Genomic DNA, 20,122 nt, shown 5'->3' on the forward strand with positions numbered 1-20,122 from the left:
GGAGAGGGTACGTGTCCAGCTGCGTAAACCTGTTGATGGTCTGACTGTAGTCGATGACCATCCTATGCTTCTCCCCGGTCTTTACCACCACTACTTGAGCTCTCCAGGGGCTGTTACTGGCTTCAATGACCCCTTCCCTCAGTAGCCTTTGATCCTCTGACCTAATAAAGATCCAGTCCTGGGCACTGTAGCGTCTGCTCCTGGTGGCGATGGGTTTGCAATCCAGGGTGAGGATCGCAAACAGGGAAGGCGGGTCGACCTTAAGGGTTGCGAGGCCACAGACAGTAAGGGGGGGGTAGAGGGCCGCCGAATTGGAAGGTCAGACTTTGAAGGTTACACTGGATGTCTAAACCCAGGAGTGTAGCCGCGCAGAGGTGGGGAAGGACGTAGAGACGGAAATTTTTTTACTCCCTTCCCTGGACTGTGAGGTTTGCTAAACAAAACCCCTTTATCTCCACTGAGTGGGAACCGGAGGCCAGTGAGATTTTTTGATTAACAGGGTGGATGAGGAGGGAACAGCGCCTTACTGTGTCGGGGTGTATGAAGCTCTCCGTGCTCCCAGAGTCGATTAGGCAGGATGTCTTGTGCCCTTTGATGAAAACGGTCGTCGTAGCGGTTGAGAGTGTTCGAGGCCGAGACTGATCCAGAGTCACCGAGGCTAATCGCAGCAGTTGAGAGTTCTGTTCGGGCAGTGTGTGGTCGGCCGAGCTGGGGTCCTGGGGGTTCATCCAAGATGGCGTCTGCATTGGCCGCACATGGCCGGGGGTGCACAAAATGGTGGCACCCATCCCTCCAACGTGGCGTCCGTGGGACAAGATGGCGGCACCCGGAGTCCGCATGTGGCCCTGGGATATGGAGGTGGCGGTGACAGCTGGCCGCACGGGGCCCGTGGAGACGTTTGTAGTTGCGGTCCGCATTCGCCGCTGGAGACCGTGGCCACTGCTCGGGCCTGACATACCCCCACGAAATGGCCCTTTTTGCCGCATCCCTTGCAGGTGGATGCGCGGGCTGGGGTGGGGTGCTTGGCCTGCCCGCAAAAGTAGCAGCGGGGCCCTTCGGGGTTGCCAGACCGCCTTGCACGCAGGCCTGTGGGGGAACGGGGGAAGTCTCGGGGTCGGCCACGGTGGGGTTCCACGCTGCCCAGGGGGCTGCCGCGCGGTCGGGAATGTAGACGCGGGCGTTCCTGGAGGCCACGTCCAGGGAGCCTGCAAGGGCCCGTGCCTCCCTGAGAGCCAGGGTGTCCTTCTCTAACAGGCGCTGGCGGATTTGTGACGAAAGCATACCTACCACGAAAGCGTCCCGGACTAAGAGCTCCGTGTGTTCGCTCGCCAAAATTTGCGGGCAGCCGCAGCTTCTTCCCAGCACCAGGAGTGCGCGGTAGAATTCCTCCAGCGATTCCCCAGAGGTTTGTCGCCTTGTTGCAAGCAGGTGCAGGGCGTAGACCTGGTTTACCGGGCGAATATAGTGTCCTTTTAGCAGCTCGATTGCTGCATCGAAGTCTTCCGCTTCCTCGATGAGGGTGTAAATCTCCGGGCTCACCCTTGAGTGCAGGACGTGCAGTTTCTGCTCCCCCGTGGGTGCGTTTTCGGCCGTCTCGAGATACCCTTTAAAGCACGCCAGCCAGTGCTTAAAGATTGCCGCTGAGTTCGCCGTGTGGGGGCTGAGTTGCAGACACTCCGGCTTGATTCGGAGCTCCATCCTTTCTTTTTAAAATCTAGCTTATTAAATTGATGCACGATCAATGACCACTAAAGCGAGGGTGTAGTCCAACTGAAGGCTTTAATAAGCTGGATGTTTCCCCAGCAGCTCAGGTACAGAATGAGGGCAGCTGGGGCGGCACGGGCTCTTATACCCCGCCTATCAGGGCGGAGCTATTATACACTCTAGCCAATAGAAAGCATACAGTTTTCACCAATGGTGCTTTAGCCTATCAGGTACCGTAATACCTATAATACCACATATGTGCAATGGCTTCTGAGGGAGAGAGAAGAGATAGGTCATGTTACCAGAGCCGTCACCATGGGCTGCCGATCCTGCCACTGGCAAGGTTGGTTTGGGGGAGGGGTCTGTCAGGGCTGGGAAGAGTCGCAGGGGGTGATTAGGGAATGGGCCGTGGGGTTGGGGTGTCTCCCTGGACCGAGGTGTCTAGGCTTGGACCGCCATTACCGTGTACTCCAGCTATACTGCTGACCAGCCACTGTGGCCCATGGTTGCGTTGAACAACACCGGCCGTATGGGTTCCCCCACCCCACCCGCCGATGCCCAAACTCACCCTTTATCCCACCACCACCAATCTCCCCCGGCCCACAACTGGGCACTACCCACTGGCAAGGCATTATGCAGCCCACCCAAAGGGAACACCAATGGTAGGCCCTATGGGAGGGCACCAGATGAGGGGCATGGATTGTTCCGGTGGCGTGGGTAGTGCCAGCCACTGACACCCCTGCTAGCAGAGATGGGTGCCGATACCAGAGACCCCCCATGGTTCTAGGCAACTATGTGGAAAGAGGTGCAGTGTGGAGGGCAGAGTACCAGCGGGAACGGTCAGGGATGGGCGTGGGGATGCGAGAGAAGGGGGGGGGGAGGAAGGGGACAAGCGGGGACAAGGGCTGCAGTTCAGGCCGGGGCCACTATATAGCCTGTTGGACCTGGTTGAGCACGGGGGTACCCACCATGCTACCATGTCAACCTTTCATCCTCTGCAGGCAATGGATTTCAGAATCCAACCAGGATTGGCTGCCATCTGCCTTACTGCTGCAGCCCTGGGGGATGCACTGAGGCTGTGTAAGCAGGAGCTGCTCGTGGAAAACCCTACAGCAGCGGAGCCTGCCACAGAGGAACAGGAGGCAGCCACTGAGGATGGAGAGCCGGCCGCCCAACAGGCCGAGGAGGAAGTGGGAAAGAGGTGCCGCATCAGGCCTCGTGTCTACCGGCAGCGCCTGTCATTCGAGAACCTCCTGGACTGGGCATGCAGTCAAAGACCGCGGCTGAGCAAGGGGACTCTATGTAATCTGCCACATCATGGTGCACCTGTCATCGTGGGGCTATGGGGGAGGACACCCGCTTCCGGTCACCATAAAGGTGATGGTTGCCCTGAACATTTTCGGCAAAGGGTCCTTCCAGACACTGAGTGGAGACCTATCTGGGATCTCGCAGACCTCGGTGCACAGGCGCATCCGTGTCATAATGGAGGCCCTATACACCCAGTCGGCACAATATATCAACTTCAATGTGGACTGAGTTCACCAGGATGCCCAGGCAGCGGGGATCACCCCCATCACCGTGATGCCCCAATTTCAGGGCGGGACCAATGAGACACATGCCCCCCTATGAGCACTGCTGCATAAGGGGGTGGTCTTCATGATTGAAAGGAGTTCCACTCCATGAACGTGTAGCTGGTGTGTGACCACGAGATGCACATCACACACGTCTGTGCCCAATGCCCGGGCAGAGTGCATAACGCCTTCATCCTGGCACACCCGACAGTTCCCAACATCTTTGAGACGTTCCCCGGGTCAGCGGTTGGCTCTTGGGCAACAGGGGTTATCTGCTGCGGTCGTGGCTGATGACGCCTACCTGGAGGTCACAGACCAATGCAGAGACAAGGACCGTGATCAAGTGCTGCATCGGCATTGTGAAGATTCGGTTTCCACGATGTGGGTGACTCTCCTCGCAGTGTTCTGGAGAAGCCCTCCAGTACAGCACTAGGAGATTCCACATGGTATGCGTGCTCCACAATACCATGCAGCAGAGGGACAAGCTGCAGGAGGGGGATGAATGGCAGGCCTCGTCCTACGATGAGGATGCAGGGAAAGGCGAGGATGGGCACGGCATGGGGCCCGGCAAGGCACAGGAGGCCGCGCAACATCTGCGCCAGGGCCAGCACTCATGGGACGCTCAAATCGCCTCCAGTTTTGCAACTAGGGGGCCTGGCCGATGGTGGCAAGATCATCCCACCCCACTCCACAAACCCCTTCAACCCGCCACCAACCATCCCTCCTATGTCCACCCTCCCTACACCAACACCCCCCCCCACAACTACAACGCCCTTCATGATTCCTACCTGCCTCACAATGGAGTGCGGGCCCTGGGTTGGCAGTAACAGCGGGTCTGGTCCAAGGGATGGAGGATGATGACAACCCGCTCTGTGACGAGCTCTGGTGCTCTGCATTGTTTGACAATGTCCGACTCCTGCCCATGGTAGCACTTTCCACCATCCAGCTGGGTGATCACTGCATGCGAGCTGGCCATTCCATCACATGGTCGCACCCACCGAACCCTTGGCGTGTCAGAGGTGGGGCTGGGATGTAGAGGTGGGGGTAGGTGGGAGTGGGGGACGGTTGGGGGATGGGTGTTGGGCCGGGTACCCGGGTGGTGAGCGGTGGCTGACCGGGGGGGGCTTTGGCCCGTGACCACCCTCAACGGCCACCCATTTGCAGGGGTTTGCAGGTGTTTGGGACGGGGGATGTTGCCAGGGGCATGGGGCTTGCTATCCACCCTGGCCGCCCCTAGGAGGTCGTTCAGCTTCTTCCGGCACTGCTGTCTGATCCTGGGGATGGGCCCCACGGCACTCACATCCTCTGCCACCTGCGCATAGGCCTGATGTACGGCGGTGGGTGGCAGCCTCCTTCCCACCCTGGGGAACAGGTTGCCCGGCCTCTCCCCTGCGAAATGGGGTGCCGCCCTTCAGGCTGCCATCTTGCTGGCAGGGATGAGTGTGTGGGGAGTGGAGTGCTGATATGTGCCTACAGCTCATCAATCTCTCGAGTGACAATCCCGACCCCGGTGAATTGGACACCATTTTTCATTGGAATTGTTCTAGTTCCATGTGGAGCCGATGCTAGCCCATTAATGGATCCTGAATTGCTCCGAGTCCGGCACCACTTCCATGCGCGTAGAAGACCACTGATTCAGTCCCGCTGACAGCACTTAGCCTGTGAAACGGAGAATGCAGCCCTTAATCTTTGATATGTTGGTGGTTGCTGATCTAGAACCAGAACAAATGTGAAAATTGGACTGGGCGGAGGACACGCAGCTACTTCCAGCTCTTCCATCACTCTATTGTGACTATAGGACTCCATTTACCCAACCTCCCTCTATATCCTCTGATACCCTCTGCTGTTGACCCCACTGTTGAAAATATCAACTAAGCCGGCATTTGCAGCCATTTGTAGGTGTGAGGGGAGAGTTCCAAATTTCCATTTCACATTGTGTGAAAAGTGTTTCCTGATTTCAGCCCGAGATAGGCTCTCTGCAATTTTAAGATTATACTCTCATGTTCTAAATTCCTTCGACTGTGGAAATAGTATTCAGCCTATTAATTCTCTTCATCATATTAAACACATTGATTAACATACCAAAACCATTGATTGCTATGCAACCGTCATACAAATGGTAACTTTCACATTCTGTGAAATAGAATGCCTGTGATTGACTTCTTTTGATAGCCATACCTTGAGACAATGACCCAACATTTATTCACAAGGCCTTCTTTACAACTGAATCTGCAATACCATTGTTCACTAATATATGTTAAACTAAACTATTACTGAATGACGTCAAACGTTGAAACCTTTTCACCTCCCAAGACTATAGCAGGGAGTTCAATAACCATTGATAATCCCTTAGTTGTAGGTACTCAGTGCCAGCCTTGGCTAAATGGTATACTCCCACTTCCTGAGTTAGAAAGTCATGAGTTCAAGTCCTACTTCAGAAACTTGAACAAATAATCTGGCAAACACTGTAGTGCCGCACTGACAGACAAACACGTGGTCAGAGATGTTGAGCGGAAATCGCCAAGACTCCGCTGGCAGATTCAATGGCAGCAGTTGAATTTGGCAGGAGGCCCAAAGATCAGTTTTAGTCCGGCATGAATTTCCTGTGGGATCTTCCGCCATGGGAGGTCGGGAAACCCGCTGAAGGCCAGTGTGAAACTGATTTGTATCCTGTTAATGAAGGTCCAACCACCCACTCCCAATCCTCCGCAGTGACATCAGGAAAACACGCCAATGTGAAACACATCTGGAACAACGTGCAGCACAGATGTAGGGTCTCACCTGAACAATATCTGGGCTGGCTCCGACAATCCTGGATCCTGGAACACCGCAGCAGTGGGCGAGGGAGCATCTATAGGCAGACTTTCCAGATTCGGTGTCCTGGAGGGGGCTATCTTCCAGCTTTGGAATTTTCTTGGAGATCCATCGTCTTTCTCAGGAGGTCCACCTTCTTTCTTCAATAGTGGGCCAGTGATGTTGGGCATCTTTTCAATATGGCGTCCGGATAGAAGGCGGATACGCGTTATCGGTCGTGCTGTGCCACGGAATACGGTGCAAAACACTTGGTTGTATAATTAATGAGGTTGGCGCCAGAGGATTTGGTGTGTTTTCCCGATAGCCTTCACAGGGGAAAACACTCCACGTTCCCACCCCTACCACGGGACTTATTCCCAGATGTGAGAATTCTGCCTGTTGTGTTTCATATGAGACATTAATCTGAGGCCCTCTGGAAATAATAGATTCCATGACACTAATCAAAGGCGAGCAAATGATTCTTCCAGTATCCTGACAAACATTCCACAAAATCCCAACAAATAAAGATTAGGAGCGGGATTTTCTATTCTCTGCCCCAAGTGGTGGCTCAGGCAAGAAAGCCGCATGCAGCTGGCAGGCTGCACAGTTGGCGCTTCTCACCAGATAATCCAGAACTCGATGCAAGAAAATCTCTGCAGGTGTCGTGTTGTGAGTTCTGGTTCACAAACAAGCCAACAATGCTGGAAGTGGTGTAACGCTATTTTATCAACTGTTCAACTATGCTAATTTTGTAAGGGCCACGAAGAATCCAGCACAAGTTTTAAGGATACAAAGTAATAACATTTATTTACTATAACATATATACATAACAGTAGCAGTAACTTCCCTTGCTACATACCCCTTCCTGCTGGTTCCTGAACTGGCCAGCTTTATTTATACTAGGAGTTTACTAGTGGTTTCTCCGCCCCCCTCATTGGGGAAGCTCATACTCCCACAGGATTGTGGGATAGTCATTAGTCCCCAGCCAATGGTAAGTAGGCAGGTTATAACAGCTAACATACTGTAAACGTGGGTATAAGCAATACCAGCTTAACTGTGGACCCATTCCCATACTTAGCTATGGTGAGGCACTCAGCACATGGTGAATGTCTGTGTTGCAGGCTGTGAGCTCTGAGCTGGCTGCTGCTAGAATGAGCGGGAACTCTCCTGTCCCCTGTCTTTATAGACCTTGTGCTCTCACTGGTGATTGGCTGCGGTGTTATGTATGCTGGTTGGTCCTACTGCATGTCCATCAGTGTGTGTATGTGATTGCACCATAATGTACTGATGTATATTATGACAGTGTGGCCCACGCCGTCATGCTGGTGAGACAAGCCCAGAGAAAGCCGGGAGCCGGGAATTCCAAGATCTTGCCAGTGAACGTCTTGCTTTCTGAATCGCACGATATTTTGAGCCCACGGTGAACGCAGGCGCAAAATCGCAATATAGCTGATCATTTATCTTATCACTGATTGTGCAACCTTGCATGTAAATCATCTGCCACAATTCCTTGCAGAATCACAATGATAACAATTTCAAAAGTACTACAGTGACAGATAATGCAAGTCTTCCTCACTATTTAAAAACTAAAAGTCATCCACATATTAACGTTTCAAATGATCTGATTTTGCAATGCAATTGGGAGAGCAAAACTCTACTAATTGGCATACAGTGAAACACTGTACGTGTGTCCTAGAAGACACCCCAGAGCTCCAAGTGGTATTACATGGTGCTGAGGTGAGCATTTATTTCAGTAAGTAATTGTAAATTGAAAACAACAATGCAAGTTAAAGTAATCTGATATTTAGATGTGCCTGCATGGAAAACACAATAGGATTTAAATTGTGAGGTTCTGCTGTTGAGCGGACTCTTACGATGTGTAAAGAGCTGTTCTAAATTGCCCTTAGCGTGCAGAAAAAATGGTTAGGTGGGGTTGGTGGGTTAGGGGGATAGGGTGGAGGTGTGGGGCTTGGGTGGGGGTGCTCTTCCCAAGGGCTGGTGCAGACTTGGTGGGCTGAATGGCCTCCTTCTGCACTGTAAATTCTATGATTCTATGATACTCGCGCGAAGCTGCAATTACAAGGCCGTCACAGCCTCGCAACATATGGAACTTGCCATCCGGGACGCCTACGTGGCTGGAGTCCGGTCCAACTACGTCAGACAGCGCCTGCTCGAGAAGGGCGCCCTCGACCTACAAGAGACGGTAAAACTAGCCACCTCCCTAGAAGTAGCATTTCAGAGCCCTTTCCCCTCCGACCACGCGACTCCCTCGTGGACACCCAACCAGAGGATGCCCCAGGCCTGTTCCGCGCGGCTGCCCACCCAACCCGGGGGGGGGTGCCCTGCTATTTCTGCGACCAGCAGCAGCACCCCAGGCAGCGCTTCCCGGCTTGGAACGCGACCTGTAGCGACTGCGGCAAGAAATGACACTTTGCCAAAGTTTGCCTGGCCAGATCCAAAACCTCTAAATCACAGGCCCGACTTTCAGACTCACAGGCCCGCAGACCCCACAGCGTGGCTGCGTGCCTGCCGACTCCGCTTCCTCCGGATGCGTCATCTGCCTCGTGTTGTCCGTGGTGGCTGCCATCTTTGACTCTTCCCAACACGTGCGACTCACGGGGGCCATCTTGGCCGCCATCTCCCACACGGCCCGCCATGTGCGACTCATGGGGGCCGCCATCTTGGCCGCCATCTTCATCGCCGCCCGACACGTGCGACCGATGGGGTCCGCCAACTTGGCTGCCATCTCCCACATGGCCCACCATGTGCGAGTCATAGGGGCCGCCATCTTGGCTGCCATCTTCATCGCCACCCGACACGTGCGACCGACGGGGTGGGCGCTATCTGGGCCGCCATCTTCATCGGCGCCCGACACGTGCGACCGACAGGGGCAGCCATCTTGGGACCACCCCACCACCTCCGGCCACGCCGGCTACCCGCAACTCGGCGCAGTCACCCTCGACCAGTCACGCCCAAAGCACTTCAGGAACTCGATGATGACCGTCCGGATCAGTGGGCACGAAACGCCCTGCCTGTTTGACTCCGGGAGCACGGAGAGCTTTGTACATTCAGACACGGTAAGGTGCTGTTCTCTCCAAATTTCCCCCACATTCCAAACAATCTCCCTCGCTTCCGGATCGCATTCAGTGCAGATCCGGGGGTACTGTGTCGCGAACCTCGCGATACAGGGCGCCGAGTACGCCAATTTTAAACTATATGTACTCCCTAATCTCTGCGCTCCTTTCCTGTTGGGACTGGATTTCCAATGCAACCTCAGGAGCCTGACCCTGATGTTCGGCAGGCCCCTACCCCCTCTCACCGTATGTAGCCTCGCGACCCGAAAGGTCGACCCTCCCCCGCTCTTCGCGAACCTCACCGCCGATTGTAAACCCGTCGCCACCAGGGGCAGGCGGTACAGTATCCAGGACAGGACTTTTATCAAGTCCGAGGACCAGCGGCTCTTGAGGGAAGGGATCATCTAGGCTAGAAATAGCCCCTGGAGAGCTCAGGTGGTGGTCGTCAGGACTGGGGAGAAGAACTGGATGGTTGTAGACTACAGCCAAACCATAAACCGGTACACGCACCTCGATGCGTACCCCTCTTCCCCGGGTAACGGACATGGTGAATCAGATTGCACACTACCGGGTGTTCTCCACGGTAGATCTGAAGTCCGCATAACATCAGCTCCCAATCCGCCCGGAGGATCGCCACTACACAGCCTTTGAGGCAGACGGCCACCTCTTCCACTTCCTCCGGGTCCCCTTCGGCGTCACCAACGGGGTCTCGGTCTTCCAAAGAACGATGGACCGAATGGTGGACCAGTAGGGGCTGCAGGACACATTTCCGTACTTGGACAATGTCACCATCTGCGGCCATGACCAGCAGGACCACGACGCCAACCTTCAGAAGTTTCTCCAAACCGCCCAAGCCCTCAACCTCACTTATAACCAGGAAAAATGTATTTTCCGCACAACCCGACTGGCCATCCTCGGCTATGTCGTGGAAAATGGAGGCCTAGGGCCCCACCCCGACCGCATGTGCCCCCTCCTGCAACTCCCCCTCCCCCACTGCCCCAGAGCCCTGAAATTATGCCTCGGGTTCTTTTCCTATTATGCCCAGTGGGTCCCCAACTATGCGGTCAAAACCCGCCCACTGATCAAAGCCACCATCTTCCCACTGGTGGCTGAGGCCCGCCAGGCCTTCAGCCGCATCAAGGCAGATATTGCCAAAGCCGCGATCCACCCGGTGGATGAGTCCATCCCCTTCCAGGTGGAGAGCGACGCATCAGACGTCACCCTCACCGCTACCCTTAATCAGGCAGGCAGGCCCATAGCCTTTTTCTCCCGTACCCTCAACGCCTCCGAGATTCGACACTCATCAGTCGAAAAAGAAGCTCAAGCCATTGTGGAAGCTGTACGGCATTGGAGGCACTACCTCGCTAGTAGGAGGTTTACCCTCGTCACCGACCAACGGTCGGTAGCCTTCATGTTCGACAACACACAGCGGGGCAAGATCAAGAATGATAAAATCTTGAGGTGGAGAATCAAACTCTCCACCTATAATTACGATATTGTGTATCGTCCTGGGGAGCTCAATGAGCCCCCAGATGACCTGTCCCACGACACATGCGCCAGCGTGCAAGATGACCGACTCCGGGCCATCCACAATGACCTCTGCCACCCGGGGGTCACCCGGCTTCTCCACTACATCAAGGCCCGCAACCTGCCCTACTCCTCCGAGGAGGTCAGGGCCATGACCAGGGACTGCCACATCTGCGCGGAGTGTAAGCCGCACTTCTATCGACCAGATAAGGCCCACCTGGTGAAGGCATCCCGGCCCTTCGAGCGCCTCAGTATCGACTTCAAAGGGCCCCTCCCCTCTACCAACCACAACGCGTATTTTCTAAACGTCGTTGACGAGTACTCCTGCTTCCCCTTTACAATTCCTTGCCCTGACATGACCGCGGCCACTGACATTAAGGCCCTACATAGCATCTTCACCTTGTTTGGTTTCCCCACTGACGTCCACAGTGACCGGGGCTCCTCGTTTATGAGCGACGAACTGCATCAGTACCTGCTCGGTAAGGGCATCGCCTCGAGCAGGAAGACCAGTTACAAGCCCCAGGGAAATGGTCAGGTGGAGAGGGAGAACGTGACGGTCTGGAAGGCCGTCCTCCTGGCCCTGCGTCTAGGAATCTCCCAGTTTCCCGCTGGCAGGATGTCCTCCCCGACGCGCTCCACTCCATTAGGTCCCTCCTTTGCACAGCCACGAACGAGACCCCTCATGACCGCCTATTTCTTTTCCCTAGGACATCCACCTCCGGGGTCTCACTTCCGGCCTGGCTGACGACACCGCGGCCTGTACTCCTCTGGAAACAGGTGAGGAGCCATAAGTCCGACCCCCTGGTCGAGAGGGTCCAGCTCCTTCACGCCAACCCCCAGTATGCCTATGTGGCGCACCACGACGGCCGACAAGATACAGTCTCCCTCCGGGACCTGGCACCCGCAGGATCCCCTACGACCATCACCTATCCCCCCCAACCTACACCGAACAGCGCCCCCGCCCCTGCATGGCCTACACCCCCCCTCCTTCACCCCCTCCCTCCATTGCCGACCTACAGGGATGAAGCTCCAGAAAACACGCTCCCGGAGTCAACACTCGTGCCCGCAGCGACGAGTTCAACACCCGTGCCCACAGCGATGAGTTCAACACCCATGCACGCAGCGACGAGTTCAACACCCGTGCCCGCAGCGACGAGTTCAACACCCGTGCCCGCAGCGACGAGTTCAACACCCGTGCACGCAGCGACGAGTTCAACACCCGTGCCCGCAGCGACAAGTTCAACACCCATGCCCGCAGCGAAACCAGAGCTCAGGAGATCACAGCACACGATCAAGGCGCTGGACAGACTCAACCTGTGAGCCACTTCACCCCCGCTGAACTTAAATTTTTTAACAGGGGGTGAATGTGGTGAATGTATTACGGCAACCATTCACCACTGTATTGCATTGTACTATGTTGTTGCCCTTGTGGACTCCACCTATGGACCATTGTATTACATTACATCGCTTTGGTGCCCTTGTGGACTCCGCGCCTTGGCTCCGCACCCTCAGCCGAGGTATATAGATCTGCTGCCCTGCAGGCAGCTCTCAGTGCAGAGCAGTCGCAGGCACAGTTCTAGCTGATTAAAACCACTGTTCATTTCAACTCTCCGTCTCGTGTGAACTGATGGTCTCATCACCTGAAACAATGAGTGAAGAGGGCGGGGGGGGGACGGGAGGGACTAAGGGGGGAGGGAAGGAGGGAAGGACCGACACAAAGGAAATTTATATATATATATTATATATATTTAAATGTATATGTAAAAAACTTCAATAAAAACATTTTTAAAAAAATAATGGTCAAGAACACAGCAAAAAGAACATTACAAGTAAAAATAATCAGAAACTTAAACTTGCTGAAACAGTTTTTCTTCCTCTGTAGCAAGATTTGAGCAAAGGATATGTATTGTGATCACTATTTACTAAAAGGCATTTGCGGAGTTATATCATTGCTCCATGCTTTTAATGCTATCTAAAAACAATAACTTAACTTGATAAAGATCATTTGAATTTACTCAAAGGGGCGGTGATTACTAATATTAACGGTACATCTATCTGTTTGAAGCAGCTTGGGATATTTTGTAATGTTAAAGGCATTATATAAATGCAAGTTGTTGCTGTCATGGCCTCCCGTGGGAAAATGGTAGGGCCAGAAGTGGAATGGGGATTGAATTAGTTGGAGAATTCATGCTTGGCTTTCAACCGGCAGTGGGAAATCCGAAGATTGCTAACAGGACAAAGAGCAACTAATAGATCAGTACAAGTAGGTATCAAATGTGACCTGTTCTGGTAAGAGCGAGAGAACAGAAGGTCAACATTGAAGATGGAGAAGGATGAAATTAAGAATGTTGAATGAAGACAAAAGAAGAATAAATTCTAGAAAGCCGTCATCTTATAAAACCAAAATGGTTGGTCAGTATAGGATTCATAAATAGCCTCTCAAGATCTTTAAGCTGGCAGCACAGTGGCGCAGTAGGTTAGCATTGCTGCTTCACGGCGCCGAGGTTCCAGGTTCAATCCTGGCTCTGGGTCACTGTCTATATGGAGTTTGCACATTCTCCCCGTGCCTGCGTGGGTTTCGCCCCCACAACCCAAAGATGTGCAGAATAGGTGGATTGGCCACGCTAAATTGCCCCTTAATTGGAAAAAATGAATTGGGTACTCTAAATTTATTTTTTAAATGATCTTTAAGCTCTGCACAAGCGAGTAATTGGGCAAATAAAATATATTTTCCAAGTGTCAAGTTTGCAATGTTTTTTTAATTTAAGAACAATTTAGCGTGGCCAATCCACCTACCCTGCACATCTTTGGGTTGTAACGGTGAGAGCCACGCAGACAGAGAAAGTGCAAACACCACATGGATAGTGACCCGGGGCCGTGATCGAACCTGGGTCTTTGGCACCGTGAGGCAGTAGGTTTTTTTTACCCATTCATGGGACGTGGGCGCCGCAGGCTGTGCCACATTTATTGCCCATCCCTAATTGCCCTTGAAGGGGCAGTTAAAAGTCAACCACATTGCTGTGGATCTGGAGTCACATGTAGGCCAGACTGGGTCAGACCGGATAAGGACAGCAGATTTCCTTCCCTAAAGTGCATTAGTGAACCAGATGTTTTTTTTTACAACAACCGGCAATGGTCATCATTAGACTTTTTTTTAAATTCCAGATTTTTATTGCATTCAAATTTCACCATCTGCAGTGGTGGGATTCAAACCCGGGTCCCCAGAGCATTACTCTGAGTCTCTGGTTTACCAGTCCAGTGACAATACCATTGCACCACCGCCTCCTCGCAATAGTTCCAACCACTACACTGTGTCGCCCTAGCTTTGCAATGTTAAACAAAAACAAATCCAATGGAAACCAAAGGAATTAGAATCCTTACTGAAGGTTACATGTCGATGCTTTCAAATGATCCCAACCCTAAATCAACAATTCCAACAAATTCCCACGGTCGGTGATCAGGGGCGTCATTCTCCGACCCCCCGCCGGGTCGGAGAATGGCCGTTGGCCGCCGTGAATCCCGCCCCCGCCCCCGCCGAAGTCTCCGAAGGGAGAAAAGTCGGCGGGGCGTTAATGGCGCCGCTGCCGCGGAGAATGTCACGGGCCTGCGCAAGGCAGCCGATTTTCGGCCTGCCGATATTCTCCCTTCCGGATGGGCCGAAGTCCCGTCGACGTGATGACCGTTCACGTCGACGTCAATCAAACCTCCTTTTCATCGGCGTGACCCGGTGCTCCAGGCTCACGCCGACCAGCGAGGAGGTGAGTGACGGCCTGGGGGGTTGGCTCTGGGCAGGAAATGGCGTGGCCGCAGACTGATTGCCTGAGAAGAGGTGTGTCTCGGCTTGTGTGTGTGTGCGGCGGGGGGGGGGGGGGGGTGGTTAGAGTAGGCTGGGCTCCGGGGGAGTGCCGGGAGGGGGTCCGTGCCGGGGTGGAGGTTGTGGAGGGGGTCCGTGCCGGGGTGGAGGTTGGGGGTTGTGGAGGGGGTCCGTGCCGGGGTGGAGGTTGTGGAGGGGGTCCGTGCCGGGGTGGAGGTTGGGGGTTGTGGAGGGGGTCCGTGCCGGGGTGGAGGTTGGGGGGGGGGGTCCGTGCCGGGGTGGAGGTTGGGGGTTGTGGAGGGGGTCCGTGCCGGGGTGGAGGTTGGGGGGGGGGGTCCGTGCTGGGGTGGAGGTTGGGGGTTGGGGAGGGGGTCCGTGCCGGGGTGGAGGTTGGGGGGGGGTCCGTGCTGGGGTGGAGGTTGGGGCGGGGGGGGGGTCCGTGCCGGGGTGGGTGATGGGAGGGCAAATGAGTTGGTCCACCTGGCCAGGTGCCAGCCTCCAACAGTTGGACCCATGCGGTCCATGCCACCTGGCTGGGGGGAGGAGGGGATATGGGCAATGATGACATGTCGTCGTTCCCCTCCCCCCCACCAGGTCGTCATGTTTTCAGATCATCCAGCGATGTTGGCCGCCGTGGTGGCAGCCGCTCATGTCTATGTTGCCCTGGATGAGGAGGAGGAGGAGGAGGAGGAGGAGGAGGAGCGTGCCAGAGAGGCGGCGCAGGCTGCCGCAGAGGGGCAGGCGGCAGCCGCCCAGGCTGGAGGGACACCTGACCGACAGGACGAGGAGGGGGAGGAGGACGTCGCGGCCCCACGGCAACGGAGGCACCCGAGGGCGCCCCGTGTGTACCGGCCCCGGCAGTCATACCAGGACCTCACGGACCGGGAATGCAGGAGGAGACTCCGGATGAGCCGGGAAACCGTGGCACACATCTGCCACCTGCTGGCACACCTGTCACCGCGTGGCACTGGCGGGGGACACCCTCTCCCCGTGTCCGTCAAGGTTACGGTGGCCCTGAACTTTTATGCAACGGGGTCATTCCAGGCACCGAGTGGGGACCTGTCCGGCATATCGCAGACATCGGTGCATCGGTGCATCCGGGCAGTGACAGATGCCCTTTATGCCATGGCGCACCGCTACATCCGCTTCCCCGTGGACCGGGCCAGCCAAGATGCCCGGGCCGTGGGCTTCTCTGCCATTGCCGGGTTCCCCATGGTCCAGGGCGCGATCGATGGGATGCACGTCGCCGTGCGGCCACCTGCAGATAACAGGGCCGTGTTCACTAATAGGAAGGGGACCTATTCGATGAACGTACAGGTGGTCTGCGACCACCGCATGATGATCCTGCACGTCTGCGCCCGTTACCCAGGCAGTGTACACGACTCATTCGTGTTGTCGCGGTCATCCATCCCCGGCATGTACGAGGGACGCCATCCCCGGCTGAGGGGCTGGTTGCTGGGCGACAGGGGCTACCCATTGCGATCGTGGCTGATGACGCCTATACGGAGGCCACGCAATGAGGCGGAGAACCGCTACAATGATGCCCATGTAGCGACAAGGGGAGTGATCGAGAGGTGCTTTGGCGTGCTGAAGATGCGTTTCAGGTGCCTGGACCTCTCTGGGGGCGCCCTCCAGTATCGGTCAGATAGGGTCGGCCGCATCATTGTGGTGTGCTGCGTCCTGCACAACATAGCCCAGCAGAGGGGCGATGTGCCGCAGGCAGAGGAGGGCGGAGTGGAGGAGCAGCAGGAAGAGGCCCAGTCCTCCCCAGATGAGGGGGATGGGGGCAATGGTCAGGGCAGACGGGGTAGACACAGACGGGTGGCTGTCCACCGTTACCGGCTGGCCCAGCGGGCACGGGACAGACTGATAGACGCCCGCTTCACTGACTAGATGGGCGTGGGAATCGGGTAGTATGGCCACAGACCGCACACCATGACAACAGCCGACCACCCACACCCCCCACCCATCCATCCACCCAGCACCATCACCCCCCTCCCCAACCCCACACACCCCACCCGCATGCACACCACCCCCCCACTCCCAATTGCCGATCCACCGGCGGCACAACGGGCCGGGCTCACCCAGTTGCGGGTGGACGCGTGTCTATCGCAGGCCATGGAGAATGATGACAGCCCGCCTCCGATGAGCTCCTGGCTCTACATCGTTGGACTATGTCTGACCCATGGCCACAGTACCACCATCCACCCGGACCATCCCTGCATGCGGCTGTGATACTGCAGCGCACGGTCCCGTCCTCTGCCCGGGGGATGTTGATGGCGGCCCAGGGGGAAGGGGGCAGACTCACCTGGGGCTGAGGTAAGACCACCCCTCACACACACACTTGCGCTCAACGTACATGACACCCCCGCACACTTTGGACAGAGCATAAAGGCAGCTTCGGTAGGTGTAACATTGACTTTAATAACCAAAGGAGTTCATGCACGTGCCCTAGCGCCTAAAACTCATCTGTGCCCTGCACCCGTGCCAACTTACTCAGTGTCTAATTGTTTGGCCTTACGGGCCCTTTGACTACGTCTACGTGGTTCCCCAGACGGTACAGCAGAACTGGAGGTGGACTCCTGTGATTCCTGCCCTCTGACACTGGATCCCTTTGGCGGCCGTTTCCTGGGGCGTCCTGGCCTAGATGGGCCAGGCTGCGGCCCGGGCGACTGGGATGGCGAGCTGCCAGCCTGTCCTGCCCGTTGCCCACCCGATGCACCTGGGACGGAAGGGGGGGAGTCCGAGGTGTCGCGGTGTACCGGGACCTCCCCTACAGAGGGAGCCGGGATGGACCACACCACCTCCTCCTCCCTCGGGGTGCCCGATGGCCCCCAGGCCTCTACATGGGTGGGGGATGCGAACGGACTGGCCATCCGACGCGCCCCCGACATCTGGCGCTGCCAGTCCTGGAGGCCCGTGCTGGTATCGACAGGGGTCTGCAGGTTTGCAGCCATGGAGCCCAGGGGGTTGTCGAACCCTGTCTGCGACAGTGCGACGCCAGCTCGCACATGGCCACTGGCGCCGATGCCCTCAGCGATGGCCTGCTGAGACTGGGCCATGGCCTGCAGAGACTGGGCCATGGCCTGCAGAGACTGGGCTATGGCCTGCTGAGACTGGGCCATGGCCTGCTGAGACTGGGCTATGGCGTTGAGCGCCTCTGCCATCTGGCGCTGGCACTGGCTCATGGCCTCCTGTGAGAGGGCAGCCATTTCCTGGGCCACAGACGCCGCCTGCACGGAAGGCCCCAGGCCTCGCAAACCGTTCCCCATGTCTGACACCGTCGCACCCATTGCCTCCACCGCGGACGCCACCCGTGCGGTGTCAGCCTGGGTGGCACGCATGACCGGGACCACTCCCAGCTCCTGGACGCGGGTGGACTCCTCCACCTGCGACCGCAGCCGCCGCAAGCCACCCGTCACCCTATTCGCTCGTCTCCGTGTCGGTGGTTGCATCGGATCTATGTGTGGGTGTGGTAACTGCAGGAACCCGGGATCCATCTGGGCGGCAGATGTTCGCTTGGCCTGGGCTGCCCTCCGACCGCCCGGTCCCTCTGCTGCTCCTACCTCCACCTGCTGTACCGGGACGGCTGTGTTGTGCGCACCAGTGAGTGTACCAGACGCCTCATCACTAAAGTGCCCAACCGTGGTGAGTGTTTCTGCGATGGTGGAGGGTGTTGGTGACAGCAGTGGCGTTGTGTCGTGCTCTTCGTCCCACTCTGAGTCCATGGCACTTTGGGGTGGGGGTTCGTCTCCACCCATCCACTCTGAGTCACTGTCCGGTATTTCGTCTTCCCGGGTAGGGGTGTCCTGGGTAGTGCTGTCCCGGGTAGTGCTGTCCCGGGTAGGGGTGTCCTGGGTAGTGGTGTCCCGGGTAGGGGTGTCCTGGATAGTGGTGTCCTGGGTAGTGGTGTCCTGGCTCGGATGTGACGGGGGCCTGTGGCTGCCCCCCTCATCGCTGGGTGGTCGCTCCCGCACGTGACGGGGGTGTCGTCTCCCTGTTGCTCCAGGTCTCTCCGTCTCCCGTGGTCTCCGAGGGGCATCCTGCGGGCGTCGCATGCTGGAGGGTTCGGGTCTCTCCGTCTCCCGTGGTCTCCGAGGGGCATCCTGCGGGCGGTCTGCATCTGCGGGGATGGGTGCCTGGACGTTTGGTCCTGCGATACACAATGAAGCATGCATGGTTAGACATCAGGCAGTGATCAGGTGATACGGGAGAGGGGGATATAGGGGAGGGGGGATATGGGGACGGGCTGTTGGTGGCTCACTTGCTCGTGGGGCCCCGACCTCTGCATCAGCAACCTCCCGGTCGTCAGGTCCGCCAGCCAGTTCCAGGGCCCTTTCCTCGTGTACGGTCAGTGGCCTCTCATCAGCGGGCCCTCCTCCAGTCCTCACATGCTCCCTATTGTTGTGTGCGCGCTTCTCCTGGGGGGGGGGGGGGGGGGGGGTGGTGGCAGGGGTAAAAGGCAACAGTGTTAGGCAGGTATATGAATGCACGCCATCGGTTGCGCGTGCATTGCAGAGGTTAAGGTTAGGGCTGGATTCACTTGGGGATATGGGGGATATGGGGGAGGGGGGATATGGGGGAGGGGGGATATGGGGGATATGGGGGAGGGGGGATATGGGGGATATGGGGGAGGGGGGATATGGGGGATATGGGGGAGGGGGGATATGGGGGAGGGGGGAATATGGGGGATATGTGGGAGGGGGGATATGGGGGAGGGGGGATATGGGGGAGGGGGGATATGGGGGATATGGGGGAGGGGGGATATGGGGGATATGTGGGAGGGGGGATATGGGGGAGGGGGGATATGGGGGAGGGGGGATATGGGGATATGGGGGAGGGGGGAATATGGGGGATATGGGGGAGGGGGGGATATGGGGGAGGGGGGAATATGGGGGATATGGGGGAGGGGGGATATGGGGGATATGGGGGAGGGGGGGATTTGGGGGAGAGGGGATATGGGGGATATGGGGGACGCTCACCCTGCCTGCTCTGACGAGGTCGTTCACCTTCTTGTGGCACTGGGTGCCTGTCCGTGGTGTCAGGGCCACAGCGGTGACGGCCTCTGCCACCTCCCTCCACAGACGCCGGCTGTGGCGTGGGGCAACTCTGCGGCCGTGCCCGGGATACAGGGCGTCCCTCCTCTGCTCCACCGCATCCAGGAGCGCCTCCACATCGCGTGACTCGAACCTCGGGGCTGAGCGACGGCCAGCCATCAAGTCGGGTGTTGCGGTCGGCTGTTCCGGTCGGGTGGGGGGGGAGCTGCGCGGCCTTATGAGCCGTCACGCCGTGCAGCGCGTATGACGCTGCACGGCGTGAACCACTGCGCAAGCGCGGATCCCGTTACGTCGCTGCTAGCCCATTTCGGGCCGCAGACTATCGGCCCATTTTTATGACGTGACGCAAGTGGGATTTGCGCCGTTTTTTGCGCCGATCGGCGGAGTTTCCGCCGATAACGGAGAATTTCGCCCAATGTGACTGACTATTCATAGACAGATTGTACTTTGTTGTATAAATGCTGTGTCACGTCACATCTCAATTCACATGTAGAAAAGAATGTCCACACCTTTGGCAGGATGTATGATGATGTGGTGCTTCATATGTTCTCATGGTGTGGTCATTTAGATGTGTTTTGTTTT

Source organism: Scyliorhinus torazame, chromosome 7 (assembly GCF_047496885.1).
Source record: "Scyliorhinus torazame isolate Kashiwa2021f chromosome 7, sScyTor2.1, whole genome shotgun sequence".
NCBI classification, from domain to species: Eukaryota; Metazoa; Chordata; class Chondrichthyes; order Carcharhiniformes; family Scyliorhinidae; genus Scyliorhinus; species Scyliorhinus torazame.